This window comes from Kogia breviceps, chromosome 9 (genome assembly GCF_026419965.1).
Source record: "Kogia breviceps isolate mKogBre1 chromosome 9, mKogBre1 haplotype 1, whole genome shotgun sequence".
Taxonomy (NCBI): domain Eukaryota; kingdom Metazoa; phylum Chordata; class Mammalia; order Artiodactyla; family Physeteridae; genus Kogia; species Kogia breviceps.
In genome coordinates, this window is record NC_081318.1 from 22,625,309 (window position 1) to 22,634,836 (window position 9,528).

At 46.2% G+C, this 9,528-nt stretch overlaps 1 long non-coding RNA gene across 1 annotated transcript; it reads left to right on the forward strand.

The window, feature by feature from the left end:
* The first annotated feature begins 305 nt into the window (after positions 1-305).
* Positions 306-8,840, forward strand: LOC136794780 (uncharacterized). Its single transcript, XR_010841985.1, has 3 exons — positions 306-485; positions 938-1,120; positions 8,775-8,840. It is a non-coding gene; the product is annotated as an uncharacterized lncRNA (long non-coding RNA).
* Positions 8,841-9,528: the final 688 nt, after the last annotated feature.

Below are 9,528 nucleotides of genomic sequence, written 5' to 3' on the forward strand. Positions count from 1 at the left end.
CTGAGGATCTTTATGGTCTGGGCCTTGCTTACCCTTCATTCAACAAAGATGACAATCAGAGTTTGGGTCTGAGCTCAGAGAGGAGAAGACTGAGAAAGGAGCATATCTGAGGGGGAGTCAAGAGTTTTCATTTGATCGTAGATAACTTTGAGATGCTCATTAGAAATCCATGGCAAGACAGCATGAGAGCACTTAGGACCATGGGGTTCACCATTCTGTTCTCCTTACTTTTCTATATATTTGCATTTTTCCATAACAGTAAAAAAAGAAAACAGTTCAGCATATGAGTCTGGAACTCTGGAAACTTCTTACAAGACGATGTAAACTTGGAGGTCATCTGAATACACTTAGTATTTAATCATGGGCCTGCAGAAAGACACCTAGAAGAATTAAGGAATCAATCCCTGGGAACTCTGATATTTAAAAGTCAAGAAGATAAGAGATGGACGGACACAGACATGAAGAGGGTGTGTCCTGAAAGACAGGTGACAAAGGGGTCTTAAGGAGGGAATGATCAACAGTATCGAATGCTCCTGACCATTTGAATAAGATGAGGACCGAGAATTGGCCATGGCCTAGGCAAGCGGAGTGATAGGGGCAAAGTCCTGACTGGAAAGGATTAGAAAGACCAATGGGGGGGAGGTGAGAAACGGAGACAGGTATAGGTAACACCATGATGGGGTTTTGCTCTAAAGAGAATTGGAGCGGTAGCCAGAAGAGGACTCTGCTTTTTGTTTGTTGCAACATTAAGACATTACCGAATGTCTTTATCCTGATAGGAATGATCCAGTAGGGGTGGAAAAACTGACGATGAAAAGTACTGCTACAAAAAGGAGAGAGTTAAGTGCTGGAGCAGGGTGTTTGAGTAGAAAGGAGGGAACAGCATCCAAGCAAAAAAGAGCAGCAGGAGACAACTGGCTCTCTCCTTCCTTCACAGAGCTTGGGTCTGCATGTGAGCCCTAGAGTTGCTGGGACCATTTGCGGCTGCCTGAGGATGAAGTCCGTGCTGCAAACTGTAGACCGGAGACATAAAAAGAACCGAAATGCTCTGATGTGGAGGGGTCCCTGGACCACTAACCTGCAGCTTGCCCTGCCCCAGGACCTGCTGTCACATGAGATGGTAAACGACCTCATTGTTTAAGCTGGCTCAAGTCAGGTGGTGGTTGTTGTTTTAACTTTATTTTGTGATAATATTAGAGAAAAGTTGCAATATTAGTAAAGAAAACACCCATATACTTTCCCCAGAGTCACCAATTTTTAATATTGTGTGTGTGTTTGTGTACACACACACTTGTTTTCTGAACTATACTAGAGTGAACTACATGTCTTGTGTCCGTTTATACATTAGACCTATACTTCTTCAGTGTATTTCCTAAGAACAAGGATATTCTCTTACATAGCCACGGTCCAGTTATCAAATTCAGGAAAGTTTACTTTGATGCAACACTTTTATTTAAGCTACAGTCCATATCCTAATTTTGTCAATAGTCTCAATGATGTCCTTTATTTATTTCTTTTTATAAATTTATTTTATTTATTTATTTTTGGCTGCATTGGGTCTTTGTTGCTGTGTGCGGGCTTTCTCTAATTGCGACAAGCGGGGGCTACTCTTCATTGCGGTGCGCGGGCTTCTCATCACGGTGGCTTCTCTTGTTGCGGAGCACGGGCTCTAGGTGTGTGGGCTTCAGTAGCTGTGGCACGCGGGCTCAGTAGTTGTGGCTCACGAGCTCTAGAGCACAGGCTCAGTAGTTGTGGCGCACGGGCTTAGTTGCTCTGCAGCATGTGGGCTCTTCCCAGACCAGGGTTCGAACCCGCGTCCCCTGCACTGGCAGATGGATTCTTAACCACTGCGCCACCAGGGAAGTCCCGGAAAATTTTGTGTTATGTATATTTTCCCACAATTTAAGCCCCCCCATAAAGCTTAGAACAATACTTGACATATCTAAGTGTTTAATAGTTGTAAGCTATTATTATCATCTCTCATATTACTGCCTCTGTTAAAGCTTAATAGATGTAAAAGAGAGTGGTTAGGAGATCACGGTCGTCCAAGGCTGGACCACACAGATCCAAAAGTGTGACACTGTCAGTGCCCCTGGGGTTGATCAGGCTCAGGAAAATTGACTCGTTAAGTCAATTCCCTAGAAACTGATCAACTAGATCTTCAGACGCACATTCTCGGAAAGCCTCCTAGAAAAACTATCTGTTGTCTAAAAATTCCTTACCATGTGGAATCAGAGATCAGGGGTCAGGAGCATTTAACCACTGGTGTCATTAGGGACTGGTTGCTTAGGGTTCCATCATCCTCTGAAGGGATGGCTTTTGCTGCCAGTTACATTGCTCAGGGCACCCTCTCCCTGGGACCTGTCACTAGAGATCACACCAACTAGTTTTTTTGCCCTTCAACTTCCTTTTTTCCAAACTGCAGGTAGGTTTCCCCACACCTACACCCTGATAGGACAGTCTGTCTTTAGCCAAGTTTACAAAACCATTAATTCGCTTATAAGCCCTTTTAGTTCTAGATCTGACACCTTTGAATGGCCTTGAGGGTTTCCCAAGTCTTCATCAGCAACACAACCCATTTCAAAGGGAAATACTTCTGCATCTGGCGAATGTGTTCGTTTTCAGTTCTCTGGGAAGGTAACCATCTCCAAATCCTGAGGATACCCCACAGACATACACTGCCTACAATCTTCCTTTACTGGTTACAGCTCCTATTATTACTTGGTGTATCATTTCATTCATTCATTTAACAAGCATTTATTGAGCATCTACTGTGCATCAGGCATTGTGCTAGGTGCTGGAAATACAATAGTTGGCAAAACGGACATGTGCCCTCCAGAGCAGACAACCTACTGGACAGAAGATGACCATAAGGCTGTGAGATTGACTTTCTAACCAACATGCAGAATTGAGACATCAGCTCTCTCCCAACTGCCCCAACAGGAGATGAGCCCCCTCCCGCCCACCTCTAACAAAACTGCCGCTGCTCAGAAGGGTTGGTTTGTTTTGTTTTGTCTAGCTTTTCCCATGAAATAGCTTTTAGAGCCTCTGGTGTATTCTTTTGAATAACCTCAGTGGTGGCAAAGGCCTAAACGGTTTACAGCAGATCTGACTTTCAGAAATAGTTAAAAGGCATTAAGCGTTAAGTCTGGCAAATAATTTGTGTGATAAAGTAGGTAATAACATTGTGGGTAGAAAAAAAAATTGTTTTAAATGTAACTCTCTGGTGACTGATTCTTGTCATGCTCAAAAACTGCCTCCGGAAGCATCTCCAAAGCTGGAAAGCCAAGAATGTTCGGAGCCACAATGGCATCACTGTTAAGCCCTCCGAAGGTGAAAAGGGCGACAGTTATTTGGATGTGAAGTTCCAGAGAATGGCTGGGTTGTTCACTCCACAACCTTTGAGTTCTTTTTAAACTTGAGTGCCTATGGTTCTATTTTTGTATCAAAAACAATCTCATTATTTTGTTATGAACTCCCAGGAGGAGGAAGGGGCCTTAAGCAGCATCTTCCCAGCCCCCAGTCTGTGCCAAGCACATTGAGGACAGTTTAGTGCCAGGGTGATGGCCCAGCCTCAGGTGCCAGATTCAAATCTCAGCTCAGTCCCCTGCTAGTCGTGACCTAAGGCAAATAGCTTAGCCTCTCTCTGCCCCAGCGTCATCTATAGAATAGGAATAATAATAATTGGGACCGGGCTTCCCTGGTGGCTCAGTGGTTAAGAATCTGCCTGCCAATGCAGGGGACATGGGTTCAATCCCTGGTCGGGGACGATCCCACATGCCACGGAGCAACTAAGCCCGTGCGCCACAACTACTGAGCCTGCGCTCTGGAGCCCGCGAGCCACAATGACTGAGCCCATGTGCCACAACTACTGAAGCCCACACACCCTAGAGCCTGTGCTCCACACCAAGAGAAGCCACCACAGTGAGAAGCCTGTGCACTGCAACGAAGAGTAGCCCCTGCTCGCCTCAATTAGAGAAAGCCCATGCACAGCAACAAAGACCCAGCACAGACAAAAATAAATAAAATTTTTTAAAAATTTGGGACTGCCTTGTAACCATTGCATAAGATAGTTGTGAAAATGAAATGAGTTAGGACATTGTAAGGCATTGAGAACAGTGCCTGGCACACGGTCAGGCTCAGTAAGTGAATGAGTGATTTCCAATGATGTTAGTTCTTCGCGAGCAGGGACCAGGCACGCTCTTTGGGTCTCACTGTTCCTAGCATGGAGCTATCAATATGGTACATGCTCAGTAAAAACTTACTCCAGGATTAAGTACACACACACACACACACACACACACACACACATTTCCAAGAGCTCTGTGTCCTGACATACACATCTGTTTAAGTTCCCTTCATCTTGGGTACTTTCACTGTGATGTCTCCCCTTCTGCCTAGGTGCAGTCAGTTGTCTGCTCTCTGGCAGGTGGACAGCAGTGGGGGGGCTGGCAGTAGGGTGAGCCAGGGGTGGGGTGGCAGTAGGAAACAGGGCCCTCTATTTTAAGCACTTGCTTCAGCTGTTCCAAGGGGAACATCCCATCACGATTTAAAATAGGGCCCTCCAGGTGGCCAGGGCAGGCTCTCAAGGCCCACTGGGGCCCAACTGACCCATCATGGCAGTGAGGCTGGACCATGCATCCTGCCGACCCGACTAGCTGCTCCGAAGAAGAGTGGCTTTGTTTTGGGGTCTGGTGGTATAGCTACCTGCCACGGTGGGAGATGCCAGGGGCAGAGCTAGAAAGAAAGCTGTGGCTCCCAGAGAGCTGCAATGCCTCAGAGGCCTCTCCATCACCCCGGAGGGCCTCCGGATCCCTAACCAGCTGGCTTCTCACTGGCTTGGTTCTATTTTTAGTCACTTACAGTAGGTTGGATTATCTCCAGTCCTGAACATACTCCCAAGGCACAGCAGAACTTACTGCAACTCAGGCCATGTCTGTCTCTTCCCCAGAAATGACCAGAAATCAAAGAACATAAAGATCACAGTACAGGGTGGAAGGTCAAATGTCCAGCTGCCTCTTGGAGGGCACAGGTCTTGACTTGCGGTGACTGCTTGCTCTTCATGCTTGATCTGGCCCAACTATACCCAAACAGAGAAGTGGCCACAGTCTCCCAAGCCTCTGCCCCTCACAGGTCTAGGCCTCAGAGCAGCTGAATCTGGCCCTTCCTGGCCTTCCTCAGTTCAGATTCCTCCTGCAGGCTCTAGTCACTCTGTTCTCAAAACACAGGTGGCTTGTTAAACTCACCTGGGTGGCTTGTTAACAATCCAGATGCCTGGGCCCCATGTTAAACCCATTAAATGAGAGTCTCTGTGGTGGAAGCAGGTGTCTGAATTATTTAGACAAAGTTCCAGGTGATTCTGATTCACACCAGACTCAGAGTCAGTGCCCTCATCAGTCAGGTTCTCTTTGATCCTCACTTCCTTGTTTGATTGAAACTGGAAACCCCTGAGGCTCCACTGGAGCCACACATAATTTCTGCCTCTCTAAAAAGTGAAGTTTTCTGTTGAAATTATGCAGACATCAGATCCCCAACATGAAGAACTTCCTAACTGCCTAGGATTGGCATTTTCTGCATATCAGACTCTGCTTTTTAAATATAAAACATGTGGGTTATTAGCAAGAGTAACAGAGTCAGGAGAGGTGGCCTGATCTGGTTCATTTTTACAAGAAGTATTGCTTGAGCAGCTATTGTAAGTCAGACATGATTCTAGGCACTAGGGGTCCAGCATTGAACAGGCCAGACCAGGTCCCTACCCTCATGAAGCTGACATCCTAGTGAGAGAGACAGTCAATAAATGAGCAAGTAAGTAAATAAGATAATGTCAGGCTGCAGTTGAATCAGGTTGATCTCCAGCACAAGTAACAGAAGATCCCAACTGACCAGGCTTAAATGATAAGGGTGATTTCTTACCTTACTGTTATGGACTGAATTGGCCCCTGCCCCAAATCCTTATGTTGAGGTCCTAACACCCAGTACCTCAGAATGTGACTATATTTGGAGACAGGGCCTTTAAAGAGGTGACTGAGTTAAAATGAGGTCTTCAGGGTGGGCCCTGATCCAATGTGACTGGTGTCCCTATCAGAAGAGGAGGTTAGGACACAGACAAGTGCAGGGGGAAGACCATGTGAGGACACAGGGAGAAGACATCATCTGCAAGTCAAGGAGAGAGGCCTAAGAAGGAAACAACCCTGCTGACACTTTGATCTCAGGCTTCAAGCCTCCAGAAGTGTGAGCAAATAAATTTCTGTTGTTTAAGCCACCCAATCTGTACTACTTTGTAATGGCAGCCCTGACAGACTAATACACCTGCCCAAAAAGAACTCCTGAGGTCAGATGGCTCCGGGCTTGAGAAATTCAGGGGCTCAGTGGCTTCATTCCTTTCATTCTTTCCATGCTTCTGCTCTGCCATCCTCTGCCTGGCCCTCAGCTCCTCACTTGGTTGTAAATTGGCTGGTAAAGTTCCAGGCATCAAACTCAGACAAGACAACACTCTCCCTGGAAGGAAAGAGGCACCGTTCCATGCCATGTATCTCCTCTGCAGAAAAATAAAGCCTCTTCCAGCAGCCCCCCCAATAGATTCCCCTCATACTTCATTGGCCAGAATGTCATCCTGTGTTTAGTCCCAAACAAAGCACTGGCAATGGGACTGGAAACACCTTAGATGAATTAGGATTCACTCCTGAGATGAATGGGGGGGGTAAGAATTCTCACCTGAACAAAGTTAGAGTTCTGTGAGCAAGGCAGAAGGGGAAATGGGCTTTGGGGAGGCAGCTAACAGTGCCTGCTATGAAGTGTTCTGCAGAAAATAAATGCAGGCTGATGTACTAAAGAGCGATAGAGGTGGGGTGAAGTTGACAGGGTTAGACCAGGAGGTGGGGCAAGGCCTCTCTGAGATGATGTTTCAGCTGATCCCTGATTGACAGGAAGGAGCCAGCAAGCAAAAACTGGGGCTCAAAACATTCCAGGCAGTGGAACTGCGAAGGCCTGGAGGTAGAAACAAGCTGGCTGTATTCCAGTGTCAGAAAGAAGTAGAACTATACTACCTCTGAAAAGACCTTCCCTTCCCTCCTCTCCTCCCTCTCCGCCTCAGGCTGCCTACCTGAAAGGGGGGTTTAATGACGGTTGTCAGGCATCTCCATGTGCCTGAGTCATCATCAGGGTGGACACCAGTCTGGCTGCTTCCACAACAATGTCACAAGAGCAGAAAGCCCTGGAACAACCAGGCAGGTGTTCTCTTCCAAGAAGGATGGGAAAACTCCAAATGGAAGCCAGTCCAAGGGTCCTGGTGAGCAAGTCCCTGGAGCTCTGAGCTTTCCTTCAGGGAGAGAATTTGCAGTTTGATGAAGCAAAAGGCATATACTTTGAGAAGCGTGTGTGCAGGTCCTCCGAGAAAGTAAATTTCACATGCCAACTGTCCACATCCCCCTCCAACTCATTCACATCACTTCTGCCCGGGCAGGGAGAGGCGGGGAGAGTGTAGAGAGCAGATCCCAGTCCCTCAGAACTCAGGAGTGTGCATCCAGCATCAGGGAAAATGTGTGGTCTCATTGGATGTCAGGCTGGAAGGGATGTCCGGGATTATCTGTCTGCCTGCTTTATCTACTATTTTTCTTTTTTCACTTAATAATATGTTTTTATATTCTCATTCTTAAACAGTGAGCATAAAGCAGTCATAAATAGAGTCAAAAAGGTAAAGTCCCACTGGCACATTGCTACAGCCACTTTGGAATTAACTTTACCTTGTCAAGTTGGGCAGGCCCATATCCCGTGGGCCAGCAATCTCACTCCTAGGTACACACCCAGAGAAACTCATGTGCTTGCACCAGAAGATGGGTGCAAGGATGCTCATGGTGGCATTGTTGGTAGGAGTGCAAAACTGGCAACCATGCGAAGGCCATCCAAAATAGAATACCTCTGTAAATGGTGGTATATTCAAGATTACTATACATCAGTAAAATGAATGAATGATAGCTGCACTCATCAAAATGGGTGAAACTTACAACACTATTGAGTGATAAAACTAGTCCGAAAATACAGCATGATTCCAATGGTTCTAATTATATAACGTTCAAAAACAATCAAGTAATGTTTAAGCATACATACATATATGGGAAATTAAAGAAAGTGGGGAGAAGAGGTTCCCACTGGTTGGAGGAAAAGGAGCACAAAGGCATTGGTGGTGTGCCCTTCATTAGGTGGGGTGGAAGGTGCATTGGTGGTCATTTTGTAAAATTGTTCTTTAAGGAACTTCTGCTTCTGTAAAGATGGAGTAGACAAACTTTTCCCTATCCTCCCACCACTATAAGTAAAAGGCCTGGACATTTAATAAAGAGAACTATAAGAAGACTTTGAAAGGTGGAGGGAAGAAGCCCAGCCGGTTGGGGACGTCAGACCTCCAAGAAGGACATGCTCGTGTGCTCCCTGGATTTTCTGTTGCCTCCTGTACCCCAGAGGCGGGGCTAAAAGGAGCCAGCAACCAGAACCGTGAATGGGCACAGACAAAAAAAGCCCCAGCACACCCTGCTCTCCCTAGCCAAAAGACCAGGAAAGGGACAGCCCAGCAAGACAGAAAACTTGCCAGATAATAACCGCTACTCGAGTGCAGTGCTGCAGAAAAAACAGTCTGCAGGAGGAGAATATTCCAGGTTCTTTTGGTTACAAGAGACAGAGATTCTTTCAAGAGAGAGGAACGATGGGGTGTTGCTGTAAGAGGAACCCAGGAGAAACTGGACCAGGCCAGAAACTGACGGAGCCCTCTTTTTTCCTCCTAGATCTCATGGCATCCCTGAGTCTCGGCCAGCCTGCTCTCTCTCGCCGCACCCGCAGCCCAGTGCCCTGCACCTTTGCACAGTCCCAGCTTGAACATGACCCCAGTGGCCCTCCCACTCCACAGCTGCTCTACATGACAGCAGTTCTTGGCGCAGTCTTCATGTCTCATCTCTGTCCCTGCCGCTAACTGCCTCAGTCTCTCAATTTGCCAACTTCCAATTTCCAACAAAGAAATCAGAGCGGCTCAGTTTACCTTTTTGAGGCAGCTGCCAGTCACAAGTTGCTGGGCAGCTTATGGATTGTTCAGTATGCAGCTCCAGTCCAATTAATTGTGGGCATGGGTAGCAGAGTCTTGTCCGAAATATGGCTTCTTAGAAACTCTAATTCAAAAAGATATATGCACCCCAATGTTCACAGCAGCACTATTTACAATAGCTAAGACATGGAAGCAACCTAAATGTCCATCGACAGATGAATGGATAAAGAACATGTGGCAAAAAAAAAAAAAAAACATGTGGCATATATATATATACCATATATATGTGTGCAAATAATGCCATTTGCAGCAACATGGATGGACCTAGAGATTATCATACTACATGAAGTTAGAAAGAGAAAGACAAATATCATATGATATCACTTACATTTGGAATCTAAAATATGATACAAATGAACTTATTTACAAAACAGAAACCAACTCACAGACATAGAAAACAAACTTATGGTTACCAAAGGGGAAAGGGTAGGGGGAGGGAT